This window comes from Oncorhynchus masou, chromosome 27 (genome assembly GCF_036934945.1).
Source record: "Oncorhynchus masou masou isolate Uvic2021 chromosome 27, UVic_Omas_1.1, whole genome shotgun sequence".
NCBI classification, from domain to species: domain Eukaryota; kingdom Metazoa; phylum Chordata; class Actinopteri; order Salmoniformes; family Salmonidae; genus Oncorhynchus; species Oncorhynchus masou.
In genome coordinates, this window is record NC_088238.1 from 14,040,477 (window position 1) to 14,061,805 (window position 21,329).

At 46.7% G+C, this 21,329-nt stretch overlaps 1 pseudogene; it reads left to right on the forward strand.

Annotated features, from left to right (window-relative positions):
- LOC135516591 (plexin-A4-like) overlaps positions 1-21,329 on the forward strand; it is a 76,343-nt pseudogene that overhangs the window by 5,314 nt on the left and 49,700 nt on the right.

Genomic DNA, 21,329 nt, shown 5'->3' on the forward strand with positions numbered 1-21,329 from the left:
AGACAGACAAAACACTCAGTCATTCAAACACACACACACACACACACACACACACACACACACACAGACACACACACACACACACTGTATATATACTCAAACATTCCCAAAAAGTGTGTTTGACAAACACACAAACTGACACACACCCATACAACACATATAACCCCCCCCCTCTCACACACACACACACACACAACACACACACACACACACATAACACACACACTGAGCAATGCTCTATTTACCTGTGATGACCCTGGTCAGGGGGGAATGCGATGCAGAGACGGCGTGTCATCTTTACAGATGGAGTGTTTTGTGAAGTAATCAGTTTATCTCGGGGTCCATCTCTCTTGTTGAGGTATGACTGTGCCGACAGCCCTGTAATTGACTGCGTTTGACTTTCACCTCACCAATAAATACCGTCGGTCGGCCCGGCGCTGACGTTCCCCATTTTAGGTCCATCAGTGTCACTCTGATGGGGGGGCAAAGGGCTTATTTCTTGATTGCGTTCTCTATTCCTCTTTTCCTCTCTCTCTCTGTCTCTCTCTGTTTGTGACAACACCAACAACCCTTCACCCACTCAGTCTTTGTTGTTTTGTTTTCTTTCCACTCATCCTAAATGACAGGGTAGTTCTGATGCAGGCAGCACTGTCTGTCCTCATCCTAAATGACAGGGTAGTTCTGATGCAGGCAATACTGTCTGTCCTCATCCTAAATGACAGGGTAGTTCTGATGCAGGCAACACTGTCTGTCCTCATCCTAAATGACAGGGTAGTTCTGATGCAGGCAGCACTGTCTGTCCTCATCCTAAATGACAGGGTAGTTCTGATGCAGGCAACACTGTCTGTCCTCATCCTAAATGACAGGGTAGTTCTGATGCAGGCAACACTGTCTGTCCTTATCCTAAATGTCAGGGTAGTTCTGATGCAGGCAGCACTGTCTGTCCTCATCCTAAATGACAGGGTAGTTCTGATGCAGGCAGCACTGTCTGTCCTCATCCTAAATGACAGGGTAGTTCTGATGCAGGCAGCACTGTCTGTCCTCATCCTAAATGACAGGGTAGTTCTGATGCAGGCAACACTGTCTGTCCTCATCCTAAATGACAGGGTAGTTCTGATGCAGGCAGCACTGTCTGTCCTCATCCTAAATGACAGGGTAGTTCTGATGCAGGCAGCACTGTCTGTCCTCATCCTAAATGACAGGGTAGTTCTGATGCAGGCAACACTGTCTGTCCTCATCCTAAATGACAGGGTAGTTCTGATGCAGGCAGCACTGTCTGTCCTCATTCTAAATGACAGGGTAGTTCAGATGCAGGCAGCACTGTCTGTCCTCATTCTAAATGACAGGGTAGTTCAGATGCAGGCAGCACTGTCTGTCCTCATTCTAAATGACAGGGTAGTTCTGATGCAGGCAACACTGTCTGTCCTCATCCTAAATGACAGGGTAGTTCTGATGCAGGCAGCACTGTCTGTCCTCATTCTAAATGACAGGGTAGTTCTGATGCAGGCAACACTGTCTGTCCTCATTCTAAATGACAGGGTAGTTCTGATGCAGGCAGCACTGTCTGTCCTCATCCTAAATGACAGGGTAGTTCTGATGCAGGCAGCACTGTCTGTGAGGCTAAATTCTAGATTACACATTGTCTTTAAAGTGCAGTGTAATGATGGGCCAGGTTTCTGTGTGTGTGTGTGTGTGTGTGTGTGTGTGTGTGTGTGTGTGTGTGTGTGTGTGTGTGTGTGTGTGTGTGTGTGTGTGTGTGTGTGTGTGTGTGTGTGTGTGTGTGTGTGTGTGTGTTTTCAGTGGGCTGTAATGGCAGCTTGTGCTCTCAGGGGACAGATGAAGGACTATCATGATGAAGTTGTCTGTGTGGCATTCCTTACTCACAAACACTCACATACACACGTATAACACACACACACACACACACACACACACTACATGTATAACAGCCTCCCTGCCACTAAACGGTCCCCATGACTACACAGGGTTTGAGGAAGAAATGTATATTTTCATCTTCATAGGCAAATGATAAGCTGTCAGAAATGTGGGACATGGTAGAATCACGGCTGTGATTGTCAGCTAACTGGATTCTCCTCACGCCCCCCTCCCTCTCTCCTCTCTGACTCAGTCACCGCTCCACCCAAATTGGGATTTTTATTTGCCGCTTGTGCACACCTCATCTGCCACACTGCGCGCTTGTGGCTCTTTCCAGATAGGCTTCCCTCACTGTCGCTTTTTTCATTCTGTCCTCTCCTCTTTCTCCCCTCGCATTCTATCAGCTCATTCCTTACAAGTGGATTAGATTTTCTCTTTCTATCTATCTCGTTCTGGCTCTTCTCTCCTCTTTAAAGACGAGAACATTAAATCAAATTAGGGTCAATGGTGCAGTGTGTGAGCTAATCCCTCCACACACAGAGGCTTAGGAGATGCACCTTCTGTTCCCAGATATTATTCAAAGTGAACTGTGAAAAAACTATTTCCCATCAAAGCCCAGAGATTTAGGACCAGAGAGAGAGAGAGAGAGAGAAACACATCAGGAAACACCATCAGATACACAGGATAAAACCCACTCTCAGTCAGACGCACACACCACTGGAGGCTGGTGAGGGGAGGATGGCTCATAATAATGGATGGAATGTAGTGAATGGAATGGTATCAAACACATGGAAACCATGGAAACATGAGTTTGATGCATCGGTTACACTTGACACCCGGTGTCAGAACACGTTATGACACGGTCATAACCATGTCATAATATCTGACGGAACGTGTCATAACCATGTCATAATATCTGACGCAAAGTGTCATAACCATGTCATAATATCTGACGGAACGTGTCATAACCATGTCATAATATCTGACGTAACGTGTCATAACCATGTCATAATATCTGACGCAACGTGTCATAACCATGTCATAATATCTGACGCAACGTGTCATAACCATGTCATAATATCTGACGGAACGTGTCATAACCATGTCATAATATCTGACGTAACGTGTCATAACCATGTCATAATATCTGACGGAACGTGTCATAACCATGTCATAATATCTGACGTGATGTGTCATAACCTGTTATAATATCTGACGGAACGTGTCATAACCATGTCATAATATCTGACAGAGCGTGTCATAACCTGTTATAATACGGCCATATCTGTTGTGACATATATTGTGTTATTTTATGGCTGGTTATGACACCGACCACACAAGGAAAAACATTCCATTACATCATAGCCTAAGTATTTTATTTTATTGACCATATTAAATGATCATTGTAATTGCACACAAATTGATGTCAGACATGCACCTGCCCCAATACTCTGTTTCTGATGACTGGGATGAATGCAAGAGCAGGAGCAGGACAAGACACCCTCTTTTTGACAGATGACTGGTATAAGGGCATGTATGTGATTGGCCTATCTGGCTTATGTGATTATGATGGTCAGAATGCTTCGAAACAGTGTCAAAGTGTATTTTCTTAGTCCAAGTAAAGTGACACAGGATGGTCATATTTCTTTATGACAGTGTCAAAGTGTATTTTCTACAAGTTATTTAAAATATGATGAATAAAATAATTCACAACAAAGGATTTAAGAAACAAACTTTAAAACTTGTCAGGGAAAAAACTCATTTGAATAAATGTGTGTTTTGACACTCTTATGTAGGTGTTATAACCAGCCATAAAATGACCCAATATATGTCACAACAGGTGTAAATATATTGGTCTTGACAGTGTTAAAACCATATTATGACAGGTTATGTCAGCTATTATGACATGGTTATGACAAGTTATGACAAGTTATGTCAGCTATTATGACATGGTTATGACTGTGTCAGAACGTGTTGTCACTGGGTGTCAAGTAAAGTGTTCCCGATGTGTCTGTTACCGATGTGTCTGACATCGATGTGTCTGTTACCGATGTGTCTGATACCGATGTGTCTGTTACCGATGTGTCTGATACCGATGTGTCTGTTACCGATGTGTCTGATACCGATGTGTCTGATACCGATGTGTCTGTTACCGATGTGTCTGATACCGATGTGTCTGTTACCGATGTGTCTGTTACCGATGTGTCTGATACCGATGTGTCTGTTACCGATGTGTCTGACATCGATGTGTCTGTTACCGATGTGTCTGTTACCGATGTGTCTGTTACCGATGTGTCTGATACCGATGTGTCTGACACCGATGTGTCTGTTACCGATGTGTCTGTTACCGATGTGTCTGTTACCGATGTGTCTGATACCGATGTGTCTGACACCGATGTGTCTGATACCGATGTGTCTGACACCGATGTGTCTGTTACCGATGTGTCTGACACCAGTGTTGCAGACACCTGTCGCCATTCTCTCTGTCTTTGTGTGTGTTGTCTGTCGCTCACTGCTGATCTCTCTGCTTCCACAGGGCACTTTACAGAAGTTTGTGGACGACCTGTTTGAGACCATCTTCAGCACGGCCCACCGAGGCAGCGCCCTGCCCCTGGCCATCAAGTACATGTTTGACTTCCTGGATGAGCAGGCTGACAAGCACAGCATCCATGACCCGCATGTCAGACACACATGGAAAAGCAACTGGTGAGACACTGGCGACATCTGGCCTTTTCTGTTGTTTTACTGTGTACTGTGCTAACAGGTTAACATTGGAAGTGTACGGCAACCCCCCCCCCACACACACACACACACACACACACACACACACACACACACACACACACGCACACACGGGTAGAAACACAGACACATGTACACTCTTGTATATACACACACACACACATATACACACAGAAGTTTATCAGAGAGAAGATGGCACTGCCTTAAATATGTCTCCCTGCTCCACCACCACCACCATGCCTACTGAATGAACCATGGAGTGTGTGAACAATCTTCATTAAATCCAATGACGAAGAGCTAATCCCACAGGCAACCAATCAGGGCAGCCAGCTCTGACATTACCATGGTGACCGACCGGGAACGAGCCGCCCGTCGTCGCCAGGGCGAGGAAACCAGGGAGGCTAGGTGAAGGAAGTGGACTCCAAGTGAATATCCTCTGATTAATTTAGACCTGTGTCCCCCTCCTGAAGGGGTGGCAGGGTTAAATAACCTGGAGTGGATTAGAATGAGGGAAAGAGGAAGAGAGGAGGAGAGGAGGGGGTGGAGGAGAAGAGGAAATGGACTCAGTGGGAGTTAAACACCACGCTAATAACTCATTAGCCCCTGGCCTTCGCCATGGTCCCATCATGCATCACTCAGCTCCGGCCCAAAGGACCATGGGGCTGGGAATTGATTTGTGGGGCAGTCGGCCGGAGGAGAGTGGAGAGAGAGGGGGAAAGAGAGACTATTTACTTCATGGTCCTAATTTGTATCCTTTCCAGTGACTGCGTTATTGCACCATTTGCAAAAGAGCGTGTTAAGTGTTTTCCAAGAGCTCTGTAGGTCGCTCTTACAATAGACATTAATGCAATCACTCTCGCAAGAGGGGAAACGTTAAACAGTCCTTTATCATAACACACTGGTAACGCTTACACAACGCTTAGTGCCTTCTGCACCCTGCCAGCTCAGAGCACCATGTCCCCTGTTCTACACCAAGCAGTGGGGACATATCCTTCAAACCAGGTTAGTAAATACACCCAGCCAGCTCAGAGCACCATGTCCCCTGTTCTACACCAAGCAGTGGGGACATATCCTTCAAACCAGATTAGTAAATACACCCAGCCAGCTCAGAGCACCATGTCCCCTGTTCTCCACCAAGCAGTGGGGACATATCCTTCAAACCAGATTAGTAAATACACCCAGCCAGCTCAGAGCACCATGTCCCCTGTTCTCCACCAAGCAGTGGGGACATATCCTTCAAACCAGATGAGTAAATATACCCAGCCAGCTCAGAGCACCATGTCCCCTGTTCTCCACCAAGCAGTGGGGACATATCCTTCAAACTAGATCAGTAAATACACTCAGCCAGCTCAGAGCACCATGTCCCCTGTTCTCCACCAAGCAGTGGGGACATATCCTTCAAACCAGATGAGTAAATACACCCAGCCAGCTCAGAGCACCATGTCCCCTGTTCTCCACCAAGCAGTGGGGACATGTCCTTCAAACCAGATGAGTAAATACACCCAGCCAGCTCAGAGCACCATGTCCCCTGTTCTACACCAAGCAGTGGGGACATATCCTTCAAACCAGATTAGTAAATACACCCAGCCAGCTCAGAGCACCATGTCCCCTGTTCTCCACCAAGCAGTGGGGACATATCCTTCAAACCAGATGAGTAAATACACCCAGCCAGCTCAGAGCACCATGTCCCCTGTTCTCCACCAAGCAGTGGGGACATGTCCTTCAAACCAGATGAGTAAATACACCCAGCCAGCTCAGAGCACCATGTCCCCTGTTCTCCACCAAGCAGTGGGGACATATCCTTCAAACCAGATGATTCTCTGCCCTGTGTAATTCTCCAGCATCAGAGATAGGTTGAAATAATCCATCCTAACCTGAGATTGAAATGGAGAGACACACAGCTGTGTGTGGTTTCCAAGAAACAATCCTGTCATTGTCACGTCTCTGGGTGAGAGTCTAGACTATTTTCTGTGCTGCAGTTATTCAAAGATATGTAGACCATGTTAGTAGACTCAATTCATGTGAGGCGTAGGTATAATAGGTATAATAGTTCCTAATAGGTATAATAGGCAGTTTTTATTTGTTTAGGGTCGATAATAGTCTATTTTCCTGTCAGCCATATTGTTTGATTCCCAGAAGCAGGCTGGTACAGGAAGAGCCTCTGACAGACAGACCTTTCATCATCACTCAGTCTAGTGCATGGCTGACTGTGTGGTCATCCACCATGGCTGACTGTGTGATCATCCACCATGGTTGACTGTGTGGTCATCCACCATGGCTGACTGTGTGGTCATCCACCATGGTTGACTGTGTGATCATCCACCATGGTTGACTGTGTGGTCATCCACCATGGCTGACTGTGTGGTCATCCACCATGGCTGACTGTGTGGTCCTCCACCATGGCTGACTCCACCATGTGTGGTCATCCACCATGGCTGACTGTGTGGTCATCCACCATGGTTGACTGTGCAATCTGTGTGGTCATCCACCATGGTTGACTGGTTGACTGATCATCCACCATGGCTGACTGTGTGGTCATCCACCATGGTTGACTGTGTGGTCATCCACCATTGGCTGTCCACCATTGTGACTGGTCATCCACCATGGTTGAGCTGATCATCCACCATGTGTGGTCATCCACCATGGCTGACTGTGCGGGTGGTCATCCACCATGGCTGACTGTGTGGTCATCCACCATGGCTGACTGTGTGGTCATCCACCATGGTTGACTGTGTGGTCATCCACCATGGCTGACTGTGTGGTCATCCACCATGGCTGACTGTGTGATCATCCACCATGGTTGACTGTGTGGTCATCCACCATGGCTGACTGTGTGGTCATCCACCATGGTTGACTGTGTGGTCATCCACCATGGCTGACTCGATCATCCACCATGGTTGACTGTGTGGTCATCCACCATGGCTGACTGTGTGGTCATCCACCATGGCTGACTGTGCGATCATCCACCATGGTTGACTGTGCGATCATCCACCATGGTTGACTGTGCGATCATCCAACATGGTTGACTGTGCGATCATCCAACATGGTTGACTGTGTGATCATCCACCATGGTTGACTGTGTAATCATCCCACAGCATAGACGGCTGGTGGGAAGAGCTATAGGAGGACGGGCTCATTATAATAGCTGGAATGGAATACATGAAATGGTACCAAACATATCAACCACATGGAAACCATGTTTGACTCTGTTCCATGGATTCCATTCCAGCCATTACAATGAGCCCATCCTCATATAGCTCCTCCCACCTGCCTCCACTGTCCCCCAGCATATGACCTTTACTTGCCCTCCTCATTACTAATGGTTTGAGAGAGAGAGCGTTTGTGGGGTGTGTGTGTGTTCATGCATTGTGCATCTGTTTAAATACCTGTGCGAGTGCATGCCTTTCTGCATCAGTGTGTGTGTGTGTGTGTGTGTGTGTGTGTGTGTGTGTGTGTGTGTGTGTGTGTGTGTGTGTTTGAGTTAGGCTCCTAGAGCTCCTCCAGATGGTATCTTTTGGATCAGCAGTCAGTGTGTCGACATCTCCCTCTCATCCTCTTTCTTCAGTGTGTGTTCCTTCAGCAAGCAGCGTTTTAATGACCAGCTTCTAGAGCAGACTGGCACACACATGCCCGCATTGCACAGCACACACAACTCATCTGTGTCCTTAATCACATAAACCCACCACACTCTCCCAATGACAGCAGCAGACAGGAAGACACATCCCTGAAGGTTGACAGCGGAGATGTTACAGTGATATTACACTAAATCACATTCTCCATATAGACATTACATTCTACTTCTACCCAGCCTGAATACAGGCTCCAGTATGAGTACCAGAACCATGGATCAGTATTGATCCAAGATTACACTGTTGTTTCATTTGATTTGTGGATATTGGGTCAATATTTACCTTTAATCCGTCCTCTTTCTGTGGAAACCAAGCGATTAGTCCTGCTGATGTTAGCTAGGCCAACACTCACTAGCCATGACAATGACCATAATGATAATACATTTTATTTGAAGTGCTTTTCAAGAAGCCCAAAGTCACTTTAGGGGGATTGGATGGTAATGGACCCACAAACCGACTGATCCTTCACCCCAAAATGCCAAACAAAACCATTGACCTCAAAGTTCAACAACCCATACAACTCCATGCACAATGACAACTCCGAACTGCCCAACAAAAATGTATAATAACATTTACAGGATAAACCATAGGAGTTGGCAGGACCGCACAAACTGTTCTGGGACCTGGCTAATCACTCACTAGGCCTGGACAATACTCTGTAGTGTCGTGCCTCAGTGCTGTACACTCTCTCCTTCCCTGAGTAAAAGGGTTGTCCCTGTCTGACTGACCGTTGACAGATCACAGAGCCACATTCAGTATCTGAGTGAAGACTTTAGCTTCGTCTCTGTAAAGAAAAAAGCAGTGTCATAACTGCATTCAAACATCTTTAAAATACGTCAGAAGATGTGAGTTCCAAGGGCACAGTTGCTCTCCATATACCCCAATGTGTTTGGACTCATTGGATATGTTATATCTGATCAAACATCCAAGACAATGAAACGTCCCCCACAGACAACAATCAATGTAAAGTTGCACAACAACCAAATACCACTTGGGCAGAAGTCAGGTCTTCATTCATACCCGTGCCAGTCTAGCCTGGGCTTCCATCCTGGACACCACAGTATGAATAACATACTTTACAGTTTGGGGGAAAAGTTTTACAGTTTGGAGAAAAGCTTTACAGTTTGGAGAAAAGCTTTACAGTTTGGAGAAAAAGCTTTACAGTTTGGGGAAAAAGCTTTACAGTTTGAAGAAAAGCTTTACAGTTTGGAGAAAAAGCTTTACAGTTTGGAGAAAAAGCTTTACAGTTTGGAGAAAAAGCTTTACAGTTTGGAGAAAAAGCTTTACAGTTTGGAGAAAAAGCTTTACAGTTTGGAGAAAAAGCTTTACAGTTTGGAGAAAAAGCTTTACAGTTTGGAGAAAAAGCTTTACAGTTTGGGGAAAAAGCTTTACAGTTTAATGAAAAAGCTTTACAGATTGAAGAAAAAGCTTTACAGTTTGGGGAAATATCTTTACAGTTTGGGGAAAAATCTTTACAGTTTGGAGAAAAAGCTTTACAGTTTGGAGAAAAAGCTTTACAGTTTGGAGAAAAAGCTTTACAGTTTGGAGAAAAACCTTTACAGTTTGGGGAAAAAGCTTTACAGTTTGGGGCAAAAAGCTTTACAGTTTGGGGAAAAAGCTTTACAGTTTGGGGAAAAAGCTTTACAGTTTGGGGAAAAAGCTTTAAAATTTGGGGAAAAGTTAGGTTGTACGAAGGTATTGGCAGAACAATTGCCACACTGCAAGCACAGCTCTCTATCGTTTCCTAGTGATAATTTGTCAGATAAACCTGTATTGTGTCACATTCACTGAAATCTAAATATCATTATGGACCTGGCCCAGAAATAGAACAATAGACTCTTTAAATCTGACCTTTCCCCTCGGAAACCATCTAGACCTTAACCTAGTATTGGCCAGCTGCGCCAGATTGACGACAATCAAGACTTGCATCGCGGCGGTGTTAATATCCTTTGATCCGGCCGCTAATCCTAGAAGATTCGTCCAGATTAATTCAGAGTCATAATGCCAAGGTTCCCTTGCCAAATCCTCTTTTGTTAGGTCGTACAGCAGGTTGGGGGTAGGACATGTCAGGAAAGGGGTTATTCAAATGTTTCAGTGTTTTTTTCTCTCTCCTCCCTGATGTTGCACACACAGTCGGTCCATCCTCGAGACTGCAGTGTCTTGCCGGTGTGGCTTTTGCCGCATCATCCAAAACCATGCTGCCCAGTTAATGAGAGAGAGAGAGAGAAGGAAGGAAATCTAAGCAATTCTCAGTCCTGTCTTTATACCACCTGATCTGTAACACACACTAGCACCTGTGCTCCCTCCCTTCATTCGTTCCAAGGCCAACAAATAAACAGACTTGTGTTTTGATTATTCTAGACAGGCATGGAATGGGCCGCATGTCTAAACAAGGCAATATGAACCGTGTTGGTGTGAAGCCCCCAGACACAGCTGGAAACCATGAAGCCCTGGCGTTGCCTGCTTTTAAGATTAGGGCTTTATTAAATCGCGCAAACATCAAATAGAACGCGTCAGCAACAAGCCGTGTACTAGATTGCAAAGTGAATGGGTCCTCATTCCCTTCTGCCACTGAATGTGTTAGCTCAGACCCACCACACCCACCGGCTGGCTTTAACCAATGTGAGTTGTTGTATGTTCAGGGATGTAATCTGCTTGGATTTGGATTTGTACAAGGATTGTTATTTAAGTCTGAATGTAGAAAATCACCTTGATGTCTTCTGTTTCATTTGTTGTGTTCTGCCACAGAGAGGCATTCCTAGAAATGTACCTGGTGTATGTTATGGTAATAGACTGTTCTCTGTCCCCTGTAAGGCCAGGGTGTTGTGTTTACATGATGTCTCCTCTATAGCCCACCTCTAAGGTTCTGACGTTCCAGGATGACATGATATTCCCTAACTCTCTCTGTCTCTCCCCAATAGCCCACCTCTAAGGTTCTGACGTTCCAGGATGACATGATATTCCCTAACTCTCTGTCTCTCCCCAATAGCCCACCTCTAAGGTTCTGACGTTCCAGGATGACATGATATTCACTAACTCTCTCTCTCCCCAATAGCCTACCTCTGAGGTTCTGACGTTCCAGGATGACATGATATTCACTAACTCTCTCTGTCTCTCCCCAATAGCCCACCTCTAAGGTTCTGACGTTCCAGGATGACATGATATTCCCTAACTCTCTCTGTCTCTCCCCAATAGCCCACCTCTAAGGTTCTGACGTTCCAGGATGACATGATATTCACTAACTCTCTCTGTCTCTCCCCAATAGCCCACCTCTAAGGTTCTGACGTTCCAGGATGACATGATATTCACTAACTCTCTCTGTCTCTCCCCAATAGCCCACCTCTAAGGTTCTGACGTTCCAGGATGACATGATATTCACTAACTCTCTCTGTCTCTCCCCAATAGCCCACCTCTAAGGTTCTGACGTTCCAGGATGACATGATATTCCCTAACTCTCTCTGTCTCTCCCCAATAGCCCACCTCTGAGGTTCCGTCCAGGATGACATGATATTCCCTAACTCTCTCTGTCTCTGACCTCTAAGGTTCTGACAGGATGACATGATATTCACTAACTCTCTCTGTCTCTCCCCAATAGCCCACCTCTAAGGTTCTGACGTTCCAGGATGACATGATATTCCCTAACTCTCTCTGTCTCTCCCCAATAGCCTACCTCTGAGGTTCTGGGTGAATGTGATCAAGAACCCCCAGTTTGTGTTCGACATCCACAAGAGCAGCATCACGGACGCCTGTCTGTCTGTGGTGGCCCAGACCTTCATGGACTCCTGCTCTACCTCAGAACACCGCCTGGGCAAGGACTCCCCCTCCAACAAGCTGCTCTATGCCAAGGACATCCCCAGTTACAAGAGCTGGGTGGAGAGGTGAGAGGATGATGGGATGGGTGTGTGTTTGTGAGGGGTAGGGGGTGGTTTGCGGAGTTTGTGTACTGTGTGTGTGAGGTGAGGCGAGGGGGGGCTGGTTTGGTGTGTGTGAGTTGGGGGGGTTGGTTTGATGTGTGTGTGTGTGAGTTAGGGGGGCTGGTTTGGGATGTGTGTGTGTGTGTGTGTGCGTGTGCGTGTGTGTGTGTGTGTGTGTACAGCTACATGTCATGTCTCTCTCTTTTCCAGTTTCTATATAGACCTACATGTGAGTGTAACATGAGAGGACAGTTCATCATGTGGTTCTGTCGTCCTATAGATGAGTGCCAGCCATTTTATCCATAAACATCCCTGATAGACTGTAGTCTGCCCCTTGTCTCATAAGTACACACAGTAGGGCTGTAGTGTTGTGATCCCTGGGCCATGGAGGAGACTCCAAATGAAAACCCACTGGGAATGGATGGCAGTGCCTCCTAATGCTGGAGAGGTAGAGGGGAGACAGGCACAGACAGAGAGCCACAGTGAGTTCTCTGTCCTGCCCAGGTACACCCATGTGTGTGTGCAGTTAGGAGATTACCACTGCACAGCAGTAGTGGTGGTCATTTGTCCAAATTAGAGTTGTATTCCATTTATTTGGTCAGTGGTAGAGTGCTGAATAAAAGATGGGCTTGTGAAGCGGTCCCAAAGTATTTCTGTGTTAGTGCTCAGCACCAGCCGCAGGACAGGGATGTACTGTATGTGTATGTACTGTATTACTGAAACCCAACGAGGAGTTTTGTCTAGTATCGTATTCATCAGGCTGAGTGTATGTGTGAATGTGTGCTGGGACACTGTGTGTGTGTGTCAGCATGTGCGTGTGTGTTTTATATTAACGGTGCATGATCTATATGATCAAGGCTCCAGCCACCCTAGTCATAGACTGTTCTCTCTGCTACCGCATGGCAAGTGGTACCGGAGCGCCAAGTCGAGGCCCAAAAGGCTTCTGAACAGCTTCTATCCCCAAACCTTAAGACTCTTGAACAGCTAATCAAAGGGCTACCCAGATCCTTCTTTTACGCTGCTGCTACTCTCTGTTTATAATCTATGCATAGTCACTTTAACTCCACCTACAGGTACATATTACCTCAATTACCTCAACTAACCGGTTCCCCCACACATTGACTCTGTACTGGTACCCCCTGTATATAGTCTCACTTGTTTATGTGATGAATACAATTTGATTTGATTTGATTTGCTCTTATAGTTAGTCCCAGTGATATATAGATGGGTTATCTTATAGTTAGTCCCAGTGATCTATAGATGGGTTATCTTATAGTTAGTCCCAGTGATCTATAGATGGGTTATCTTATAGTTAGTCCCAGTGATCTATAGATGGGTTATCTTATAGTTAGTCCCAGTGATATATAGATGGGTTATCTTATAGTTAGTCCCAGTAATATATAGATGGGTTATCTTATAGTTAGTCCCAGTGATATATAGATGGGTTATCTTATAGTTACTCCCCTTCAGAGGATGGTTGCTTATGGTTGTTTGCTGCTTTAAATATGGATGAGACAGTTTAGCATAAGGACTTGATCAATCCACAGCGCTGAAGAGCAGGCGCTACAGTGCAATAGAAATGTAAAGGCAGTGTTCCCAGGTTAGCTGAGACTGCATTTACAGTAAACCCTGCACATGTGGGCTCAATAGGAAATGACCTTTCAATTTCAATCGCACTATAGCACTGAACTTCAGCGATACAGATTGAAGCCCTTAGTCTTCACGAGGCCTGGCAGTCCACGGGACAGAGGTGTGTGGAGTGTGATTGTGTGGATTTGAGTAGGGCTCAGGTAGGGATGCGTGGTTGTGATGTGTTGCAATACAAAGGTTCAATGGGCCTACTGTACGTACAGTAGTATCAGACCATCTGTGTCATTATCTCTGTTGACCCAGGTGCTATTCATTATTTGGACAGGAAATGTTCAATTCAAATAGCTGAAATACTCAATCAACCTCAGATTAAAAACAAACAGGGTATACAGACAGAGATTCTACATCATAGGAGGCTGATGAGGGAGGGATAGAAACACACAGGGTATGCAGACAGAGATTATACATCATAGGAGGCTGGTGAGGGAGGGATAGGAACACACAGGGTATGCAGACAGAGATTCTACATCACAGGAGGCTGGTGAGGGAGGGATAGAAACACACAGGGTATGCAGACAGAGATTATACATCATAGGAGGCTGGTGAGGGAGGGATAGAAACACACAGGGTATGCAGACAGAGATTATACATCATAGGAGGCTGGTGAGGGAGGGATAGAAACACACAGGGTATGCAGACAGAGATTATACATCATAGGAGGCTGATGAGGGAGGGATAGAAACACACAGGGTATGCAGACAGAGATTATACATCATAGGAGGCTGATGAGGGAGGGATAGAAACACACAGGGTATGCAGACAGAGATTCTACATCACAGGAGGCTGGTGAGGGAGGGATAGAAACACACAGGGTATGCAGACAGAGATTATACATCATAGGAGGCTGATGAGGGAGGGATAGAAACACACAGGGTATGCAGACAGAGATTATACATCATAGGAGGCTGGTGAGGGAGGGATAGAAACACACAGGGTATGCAGACAGAGATTATACATCATAGGAGGCTGATGAGGGAGGGATAGAAACACACAGGGTATGCAGACAGAGATTCTACATCATAGGTGGCTGATGAGGGAGGGATAGAAACACACAGGGTATACAGACAGAGATGATACATCATAGGAGGCTGGTGAGGGAGGGATAGAAACACACAGGGTATACAGACAGAGATTATACATCATAGGAGGCTGGTGATGGAGGGATAAAAACACACAGGGTATGCAGACAGAGATTATATATCATAGGAGGCTGGTGAGGGAGGGATAGAAACACACAGGGTATGCAGACAGAGATTATACATCACAGGAGGCTGGTGAGGGGAGGACGGCTGACAATAATGTCCAGAACAGAGCAAATGGAATGTCATCAAACACCTAGTAACCATGGAAATCATGTGTTTGATGGATTTGATACCATTCCTCTGATTCCTCTCCAGTCATTACCACGAGCCCGTTCTCCCATATTAAGGTGCCACCAACCTCCTGTGTTCTACATGTTGACATTCTCAGAACCAAACCACAATTGTAAAGACAAGGGAATCATGGGTAGTGTAGTTCTCTGTAAAGATGAATCACTACTATTTAACTGAAAGCAGCCGTGCCAATCTAGAGGTTGTTAAGCTTCATATCAACGTGTTCCTGTTAGCGTTCCTGTTAGCGTTCCCTGCTCTTGTCTTGCGACTTGGGCGCGTGAGGTGATTACTGATAAGGACCCGTTTCACAGGCTGAGTCTGACCTGCAGCTAGTGAGTAAACTGTTGACGTGTCATGTGGCATTAGGAGCGGGAGATGCTGACGGGGTCCGGCAGCCGTGGGAGATCGGGAAAGTGATACGATTCTAATCAGAGACTTCCTGTCCACACTGAAGCCATGTGACGGTCCTATTACCTGTGGAACAGTTGGCGTTTATTTCTGAAGCATAAAAGTCTTTGAAGGAAGTATTCATGTCTAAGGTCAGGAGTCTTTGCAGAAAATCCATATTAGCATCCACATGATTCTGAGATGTAATGTTTCTATAGGTGATGTTTAGTTGATCAATCCATATTTTGTGAGATCTAATTTAGTGTAATTGTAGTATGATTAGTCCCTCCACGTCATTGACATCAATCTTAATTAACAAATTAAATCTCAAAATAGTGTGTGTATAAACCCAGCAGTGCTTACATCTCACAATCAGGATAGGCAAATTAGATCTCACAGTCTTGTTGATTGGCAAAGCCTACCTGAAGGTTGTGATGTGCATTGAGACCATCAGCATATTCACACAATTTAATTTGCCCATCTATATACAATTGACCCTTCGCTAAGCACTGTCCATGAATTTTGGCCAACCAATCGCAGCTCTATAATGGATAGCAACTGTCATCGAGTCCAACACCTGAGACAAGCTCAAGTCTCTCCCCACACTCTTCCTTCTCTTCATCTCTCTCCCCCACTCTCCCTTCCTCCTCTCCCCAACTCTCCCTTCCTCCTCTCTCCCCACTCTCCCTTCCTCCTCTCTCCCCACTCTCCCTTCCTCCTCTCTCCCCCTCTCCCTCCTCCTCTCTCCCAACTCCGTTCCTCCTCCCTCCCAACTCCCTTCCTCCCTCTCCCCAACTCCCCTCCCCCTCTCTCCCCACTCTCCCCCTCTCTCCCCCTCTCCCTTCCCCCTCTCTCCCCACTCCCCTCCTCCTCCCCCTCCTCTCCCAACTCCCTTCCCTCCTCCCCAACTCCCCTCCCCCTCTCCCCCACTCTCTCCCCACTCCCTTCCCCACTCTCCCCACTCCCTTCCCCCTCTCTCCCCACTCCCTTCCCCCTCTCTCCCCACTCCCTCCCCCTCTCTCCCCACTCTCCCTTCCCTTCCCCCTCTCCCACTCCCTTCCCCCTCCCTCCCACTCCCTCCCCCCTCCCCACTCTCTCCCCCCACTCTCCCCCCACTCCCCCACTTCCCCCTCTCCCCCACTCCCTTCCCCCTCTCTCCCAACTCCCCTCTCCCTCTCTCCCCACTATTGCTTCACTCTTTCTTCCCACTCTCTCTCTTCCCCCCCCCCCCACACACACACACACACACACAAATCTGTAACACACACATCCACCGGTCTTCAACTCTGCTTCCAATCCAGCCCGACAGACACTTCAGTCACTCCGTGTAAAAACACTTCAAAGAGACAGACTGCAGAGTTTAACTAAAGAAGGAAGGCGGAGTGAGAGGAATACTCAGGCACAAATACATGTCTTCCTGTGATTTCTCCTCCGTTCTACATCTTCATAAGCGCTGTGGAGGTTAGCGGTTATTGTAGAGGGGTAGCAGCACCATAATGGAAGCCTATAGCTTGGTCATGGTACGTTTGGGGATCAGGCAGTTTGCCTCTGGTCTTGTAGTGGAGCTGTGCCCCTCTGGGAAGACTCTACCTTAACATGTTATTACTGTATGACGTCCACAGAAAAGCAATCTGATATGATTTGACACAAGGAAGAAATCCTGTGGGTCTCGGCCGTACATGAGTTCCTACAACTGTATCTCACTAACTCAGCACTTTTATGAAAGCTGACATCTTACAGGATCTAAGTTGTGTTGGGGTCTTGTTGATTTATGTCACACTGGCACAATTTGATGGTTGGAGTGGTTTGCAAGGGTTGGACATGCATGTTCCCCCAGAGCCTCCAACTACAGACAGACTGTTTATATTCATTCCATTCAGTTGGAGAGGTATTTGAGGTGGGATTTAATTGGCCCCAGACAATGACAAGTTCCTCAGACATGTCATATATGCAGTTCATTTGACCCTCTGCTCGGATGGGGGGGTGTAGACACAACTCCCCCCGGGGGGGGTAGACCTCTGAACAGAAGGAGGCTGTTAACTGGATTTTGCATTCATTAACTGATTCTACCATTCATTGGATGTCAACATCAAGCATGGCAGGACCCAATTCCCCTAGCCTGATAACACATAACAAATACCAAATGTTCAATTCCCCTAGCCTGATAACACATAACAAATACCAAATGTTCAATTCCCCTAGCCTGATAACACATAACAAATACCAAATGTTCAATTCCCCTAGCCTGATAACACATAACAAATACCAAATGTTCAATTCCCCTAGCCTGATAACACATAACAAATACCAAATGTTCAATTCCCCTAGCCTGATAACACATAACAAATACCAAATGTTCAATTCCCCTAGCCTGATAACACATAACAAATACCAAATGTTCAATTCCAAGTGGACCGTGTGGCCAAGGGGTCGGCAACTAGATTCAGCTGCAGGACCATTTTTGTCGGAGCGGATGGTGGGGTGACCGTAACATAATTATAATCATTTCTACACTGCAAATTGACTACAACTAAGCCAATAAATAATGATATATATTGGAAAATAACAACTGGTTAAGTTGAGACATGATCACATACGAATATTTTTTTATTTTATTGCTGAATTCCAAAATGAATCTCTTGCGGGCCAGTTTTGGCCCGTGGGCTGCTGACCCCTGCTCTAGGTGTGTTTTCCACTATGTTTTAGATCAAGTGTCTAAGAAAGGAGACGATTTGAAATTAGGCCCCACGTCGTCACCTAGAACCAGAGATGTCAGGTGGACCTGCTGTTTTACCTGGAGACAGAAATCCCTCCCAATTTCCTTTCCCTCTCAAACCCCACGACTCACTTTCTCCAATTGCCCTCCTGCCCTGCGCAGGTGGCCGAGGCACGTGTGAGTGGGTGTGACCTTCCTGTGACTTTCCTTACAATAAATAACCTGCAATGCCCACCTGTCGCGTAACCTGCTCTGTTAGATTAATAGCCTCGGTTTTCACACACCATACCACATACCACACATCACACCACACACCACACCACATACCACACATCACACCACACTACACCACACACCACACATCACACCACACCACACTACACCACACACCATACCACACTACACTACACACCATACCACACATCACACCACACCACACACCATACCACACTACACCACACACTATACCACACCACATGACACACCATACCACACCACACACCATACCACACCACACACCATACCACACTACACACCATACACCCACCCCACACTTATCAGACTAAATTTGCGGTGTCCAGGAGCAGTTGTGGCGCCGGAATTAAACAGGAATGACCATCTTTAATGAAGGAGTTGACAGAGGGCCTCAGCTGCTGTTGACACTGGCTGATTACTTCTCCTTTCCAGCCCTCTTTACCCTGATGCAGCTGAGAGCTTCCTGGAGACACAGTCTGTGTGTGTGAGAGGGGGGGGTTCACATACACTGCAAAGTGCCTTTGCAGCTTTTAGGCCATTTGTACGAGGGCGGCAGGTAGCCTAAGGGTTAAGAGCATTGGTTTGAAACCCTTAGCCAACAATGTGCAACAATGTGCAAAATATATCGATGTACCCTTGAGCAAGGCACCTAACCCTAATTGCTTTGGATAAGAGCGTCTGCTAAATTAGAAAAATGTAAATGTCTATAGAGTGTCAGGGCTGCTCAGACTGTGAAAAGTGATTGGGGACGAGACAACTGTCTCTAACATGATTCCTATTCTAGGCTCCCGAATGGCGCAGCGGTCAAAGGCACTTCATTTCAGTGCAAGAGGTGCCACTACAGACCCTGGTTCAATTCCAGGCTGTATCACAACCGGCCACAATTGGGAGTCACATAGGGCGGTGCACAATTGGCCCAGTGTCGTTAGGGTTTGGTCGGGGTAGGCCGTCTTTGTAAATAAGAATTTGTTCTTAACTGACTTGCCTGGTTAAATAAAGGTTCCATACACGATTCTAAAGGCTAAAACATCTGTCTTGAAACAACCCTGAAATAACACGTGACATTTAAATCCAAGAATAAAGCATTTTGGGGTGTATGTATGTAAATGTAGTGATTACACAGTTCACTAATACATTCTGCTGTGTGTGTTACCTCCACAGGTACTACTCAGACATCAGTAAGATGCCGGCCATCAGTGACCAGGACATGAATGCGTACCTGGCAGAGCAGTCCCGGATGCACATTAACGAGTTCAACAGCATGAGCTCCCTCAGTGAGATCTACTCCTACGGGGCAAATACACAGAGGAGGTACGGCAACACACCGTGGACAAAATCACACTTTATTCAAGACAGGCAGCAGTGTTCCATTTAGGACAGCCAGTCTTACACAGTTGGGTTTGCAGTTGAAATGCATTGTAGATGACGTGTAGGTTCAGACGATCTGGAAGATGTATGTAAAATACATTTATAAGCAACCCAGACGGCGTATATCAGCGGTTCTCCAACCTCTCCTGGAGGACTCCCAACCATGTCTTTGTTCTACTACAGAGAGAACACACTTCTCAGCTTAGATCATCAAGCCTTTCTGTCGTTGAATAATGCCGAGTTAAATTACATTATTTATTTATTTTAAATACAACAAAAAAAAGTTGTGGTAGTTCAGGTCTTCAACTAAATTGTGAGACGTTAAGGGGTCCCAGAGGAAAGGTTCCAGAAACACTGGCATACAGAAGCAACGCTTTTGTATGTGCCATTACTCTGCCATTGTCAGCTGGTGTGTGAGGCTGACAATAACACAGGACTGGCTGTGTGTGGGGCTGACAGTAACACAGGGACTGGCTGTGTGTGGGGCTGACAGTAACACAGGGACTGGCTGTGTGGGGCTGACAGTAACACTGGGACTGGCTGTGTGGGGCTGACAGTAACACGTGAACTGGCTGCGTGTGGGGCTGACAGTAACACAGGGACTGGCTGTGTGGGGCTGACAGTAACACAGGGACTGGCTGTGGGGGCTGACAGTAACACAGGGACTGGCTGTGGGGGCTGGACAGCAACAGGACTGGCTGTGTGTGGGGCTGACAGTAACACAGGACTGGCTGTGTGGGCTGACACACAGGACTGGCTGTGTGGGGCTGAAGTAATGACGTGAACTGGCTGTGTGGGGCTGACAGTAACACAGGGACTGGCTGTGTGTGGGGCTGACAGTAACACAGGGACTGGCTGTGTGGGGCTGACAGTAACACGTGAACTGGCTGTGTGTGAGGCTGACAGTAACAGGGACTGGCTGAGGCTGACAGCACTGGGACTGGCTGTGTGAGAGGCTGACAGTAACACAGGGACTGGCTGTGTGTGGGGCTGACAGTAACACAGGACTGGCTGTGTGTGGCTGACAGTAACACAGGGACTGGCTGTGTGTGAGGCTGATAGTAACACAGGGACTGGCTGTGTGGGGTTGACAGTAACACGTGAACTGGCTGTGTGTGAGGCTGACAGTAACACAGGGACTGGCTGTGTGTGAGGCTGACAGTAACACTGGGACTGGCTGTGTGAGAGGCTGACAGAACACAGGATCAGTCAGTGTGGGGCTGACACACGTGAACTGGCTGTGTGTGGGCCATGCAACACAGGGACTGGCTGTGTGTGGGCTGACAGTAACACAGGGACTGGGCTGCATGACATTGAAGACAGGGACTGGGCTGTGTGGCCACAGTAACACAGACTGGCTGTGAGGCTGATAGTAACATGTACTGTGTGGGGCTGACAGTAACACAGGGACTGGCTGTGT